The sequence below is a fragment of the Dermacentor andersoni genome, chromosome 8 (genome assembly GCF_023375885.2).
Source record: "Dermacentor andersoni chromosome 8, qqDerAnde1_hic_scaffold, whole genome shotgun sequence".
Classification (NCBI taxonomy): domain Eukaryota; kingdom Metazoa; phylum Arthropoda; class Arachnida; order Ixodida; family Ixodidae; genus Dermacentor; species Dermacentor andersoni.
The window spans coordinates 112,741,366-112,745,868 of NC_092821.1; the positions used below are offsets into that span (position 1 = coordinate 112,741,366).

At 41.4% G+C, this 4,503-nt stretch overlaps 1 long non-coding RNA gene across 1 annotated transcript; it reads left to right on the forward strand.

The window, feature by feature from the left end:
* The first annotated feature begins 407 nt into the window (after positions 1–407).
* On the forward strand, positions 408–3,861 carry LOC126529478 (uncharacterized). The gene is made up of 3 exons (XR_007599227.3): positions 408–919; positions 2,718–2,927; positions 3,764–3,861. It is a non-coding gene; the product is annotated as an uncharacterized lncRNA (long non-coding RNA).
* The last annotated feature ends 642 nt before the right edge of the window (positions 3,862–4,503 follow it).

Consider the following 4,503-nt stretch of genomic DNA (forward strand, 5'->3'; position numbering starts at 1 on the left):
ATGAACTCAAGCTGGGGAGCTAGATGTGGGCGGAGCTTACGCGCCGCTCATGCCGTAGCATGCAGCGCCGCACGTCGGATCGGACACCGAATCGTACCGCGTGTGTCTGTATAGCTCGCTCATGGTTCAGCTGAAGTCCCCGTATATTCTTCATAAATAAGGAAGCCTACCTAGGCACTGTAAACCCAACGATTGGGGCCTAAATGCCTCTCGGCCTCCCACTACGGCTTCCGTTGAGTGACAAAGTCTGATCTCGAAGGCCGTGCTTTTGCAACCTGCATGCACCTGAAGCAATTGCGAATCTTGAAGGCAACATCCGCTTAGTTTTTATTATATATACATTTCCTTGAACTTCGTGTCACAAAGTACAAAGTACACACTTTTGGACCAAACAAATCTATTAAAGGACTCTATCAAATGTTATTAGGAAAAAACACGCAATTTTTTCATTTATTATATATTTTTCTACAAAACCGCAGAGTGGCGCTACTGCAGTATTTGTTTGGTCGACACACCACGTTGGTTGTAGTGAATGCTCCTTGCAGTAAGTTGGTATTTGAGTTATATTTTAGAAGTGCCTAGACAAAACGTGCTCCTTGTCGTGTGCAGTAACCATCCCAAACCCTCCGGACTCGTGTAACGCCATTAGTTCGCCGTGTGTTTCGAGCGATCCACCAGTGTCGTCAGTGAGTGCCCTAGTACAGCGCCCGTCCGAGCTGCCTTTGTTCTGCCGAGCTGCCTGCCCGCGCTCTCGTGAAAAGTCAGGTACTGGGGCTTAGAATTGTAGTGTTTGGAAGACTGATGAAGGTTGTGCTTTTGTGGAGCTGGAATTCATCGGAAGTTCTACAGTGCTTGCGCCAGAGAAACGTCGGTGCCTCTGTACCTGTTAGACGAAGGAGCGTTTGCCAAGTCTTGAAAGGTAAGCAAGTTTGGCGCTTGCGCGCATTCTTGAAGCTTATGATTTACGTAATGAGCGTTGTGTAACTAGCTAGAGCAAAGCGCTTTCCTATCGTATGTTAGCCATGTTGCTGTGCACATTTAGCAAGCAATTTCACGAAAGCTTCCTCTGATGTTACAGCGTACTTGCATTCTGCTACCCGCCTTGATTGCTATGCCTGAATGGGCACACAATTATGAAAACGCATTGAAAGTTGGTGTTCGTTCGGTAGTTTCCTGGCAAGAAGTTATTCGCTATATAGGCATTCCCGCAAGTACAGTACATGTGTAATGTATGCGTCGATGTATCATGGGCTTCGCGCGTTGACACACGATTGCTATGTTTGACGCTTAAGCAGATAGAAGCTTGTATGAAGATTTTTGTATGTATATAGTTCGGTTTGGAAGTCCGCGTCGCGAGAACCTGTGTGTATTGTTTATGTTCTTGAGTGTCTTCGCGTATTTGTCTTCTATGTTACAGAGCGGATATAGGCCGATGTTACAATAACAAGGTGCATTTTTAAACTAGACATTTCAATCAGACGCCGGCCTTTAAGAAGGACAGACCAACCAAATCTTAATAACGAAATGTCAGCTCTTGCAATCGTAGGTTACGGCAGTGCGTAATAATTTAAAGACTGCGATTTTGTAGCGATACTTACCCCTCGATTCTATATCACTCTTCTCGCCCACCGCTAACGGCCGGCAGCTGCAGTACGTAGCACGGGCCGGGGCGTCGGTCAGCCCACTAACGAATAGCGAAAAGGAATACCATCGCTACAAAATCGCGGTCTTTAAATTATTACGCAAATTTTGTGCACAATGAGATGTTATAAACACACCTTGCATGTACATGAAAAAAAGGTTTACAACAAAGATGACATATATGCATGGGCACATATATGTGTCAATAAAATACTCGAGCGTCTTTCTGCCTACAGAAAAAGAAGTTATGTCTCCTTGAGGGCATGGCTGCTTGTACTAATGAACCTCTGAGGGAAGGTTTTCTCTAATCCCTATTTTTGATATCTAAATGCTTATGTGGCATGTACAAACTGCTTGCATCAATTTCTCATTGGGATGAGCTGTCTAAAATTTAATTTTCAGTAATAATTGCAATAATTAACTCATTTCACCTGTCTTCTAATGACTAAAGTTCTATGCTTCTACCTTGACAAACCTTTTGTGAAATTAGTTTGATGAGGCCCAATATACAGGGCTTTCTAAATTGAAGGTATCAGTACCTATTAAAGACTATGCTAACTATGAAAATGCTGCTTGTGTATGTGGTTTATTCACTCTGTCAGACAAAATCTTTACACCCAAGTGCAGTCAGTAAATTGAAAACTGCATGTCTGCAAGGGGAAGTCAGAATTGTATTTGAAGACAATTGCATCTTGTTTGATAGTTCTCGAGCACTTGTGCGTCACTAATCGAGCACAGCTTGGCCCAATACTCGATGAGGCTTGAAGCTTTCAATGTCTGCTAATCACTAAAACAGCACCAGATCTCACTCTGTGTCAAGGGGTGGCACACATTTGCTTAGTCCTAGGCAGATGCATGTCTTTCTTTCGCATTGAAGTTCCCAATACTTTCTAGTCTTACGTAAAAGTGCACAGCTCAGTACAATGCATGTATGGTATACGTAAGGCTGCTTTGTTCTTTAAACCGAATCAACGAGAAGCAGCGACTTCCGTTTTTGCAAACCTTACCCTACTTCCTAACCATTCCTTGATCAAACGTGTATAAAATGAATCTGTGTTTGTTGTATTCTTTCACAGGTAGACATCGGTGACGGTGTATACGTTGAAAAGTGCTTGCTGAAGAGGCTGTGCCTGGATGCTAACGACTCAGGATTTCACTTCGCGGAGGGCCTCCTTAAAGCTCCTTTTTCAATAGAAGACGTTGAAGGGAGGTCCTTCTTTGGGCGGCTGTCAAATGCCTTCCTCAGAAGGATCCGTTGGATTCCAAGAAGGTCAACACCATAGTAGGTATGTGTGTCGCAAAGAAGCATCTTAATATTCTTTGTGCAGTTTTCAACAAAACTCCTTTCATGGCAATTTCAGTGCTATCTTAGGGTATACTCCTTTCTTTCCTGCTAAAATAGCTATTAACCTGATTATAATAGCATACTATAATGCAAGCTTTGCCACCATAACTAGAAAATTGTCATTACTGTTGGCATATGTATTTTTGTGATAGAGGCCCTGGTCATATGATTGCACTGATAATATAATTTCCTGTCTTGTGGAAAGCTAACATGTTTAGTAACAAGCTCACTTTGACAATGTGTGCCTGCACAGCAAAGGCATTTTCTAATCTTGCTGTAGAACGTCCGTAATGCCTGTTCAACTGCTTACATGTTGCTTGTATCATTTCGTGGTTCTTAAGTGCAACACAAAAGTCAACTCTTCTACGTACCTGTGCGCAAGCAAAGCTGCAGCACTGTTATGACTGGCACCTTGCCTTTCCCTAAGATAATTCACACATGAAACTTCCATGTACTGGTCACAATACGAATATCGAAGTTCATTAAACTGAAGTTGATTTACAGCTTTTGTTTGTAGATGACAATTGGTATGATAGAGTTTGTGTGTCATGCATCTGTTGGTGGGTTACGCACATCCATCACGCTCCCAGCTTTAATGCACTAATTCAGTCATTTCATGCATTTTTAGGACTTTGCACAAAACAGGTGGAGATGTTTAGAGCTCACAGGGTTGAAAGCTTGTCTTTGTGCACTTCCTTTTTAAGAAACAGATGCATAGTGTGTTGCAATGTCACTGTAGCAAAACTAATATATTGCCTTTTCTCTTCTCTTTTCTAGACTACACAACGCAACATTTCAGCCTACTTCCAGGGCAGCTGGAGAACTCGTCCTCCTTACTAGCCCGGGGATATTAAATGGATGTGTTCAAGCACAAATGGAAACCTGTCTTCTTCTGTTGCATGCCACACCTAGCGACTTGGCAATCACTATTCGCCACAGACAGATAGTTGACAGGATGTTACTAGCAAGTCGTTAGGATATATAAAAATGGTTAATAAATAGTCGCTGCACAGTTTTTGGGAAGCAAATAAAAATTTTATTCAGAGATAATCAAAGCTTATTTTTGCAATATATAATTGCAAAAGTAATTACCTCTGAATAAAATTTTTATGTACTTCCTAAAAACTGTGAAGCGACTATTTATTAACCACCTTTATACATCCTAACGACTTCTTAGTAACATCCTGTCAACTATCTGTGGCGAATAGTCGACAGGATGTTACTAGCAAGTTGTTAGGATGTATAAAGGTGGTCAATAAATAGTCGCTTCACAGTTGACACTTTCTAACGACATATGATAATAAGCAGTCGGTAAGAATTCTATCGACATTTTATATCTATACTTTCAATTCAATATCGGTGGCCAATAGTCGGTAGGATGTTAGTAGGAAGTTGTTACGGAGTCTAAAGACGGTTTAAAGAATGTCGATAGGTTCTAGTAACATTTGTCTAAAGACGGTTTATAAAATGTTACTAAAAATTTTTGTATGGGATTTTACTCTCAATTGGAATCAATT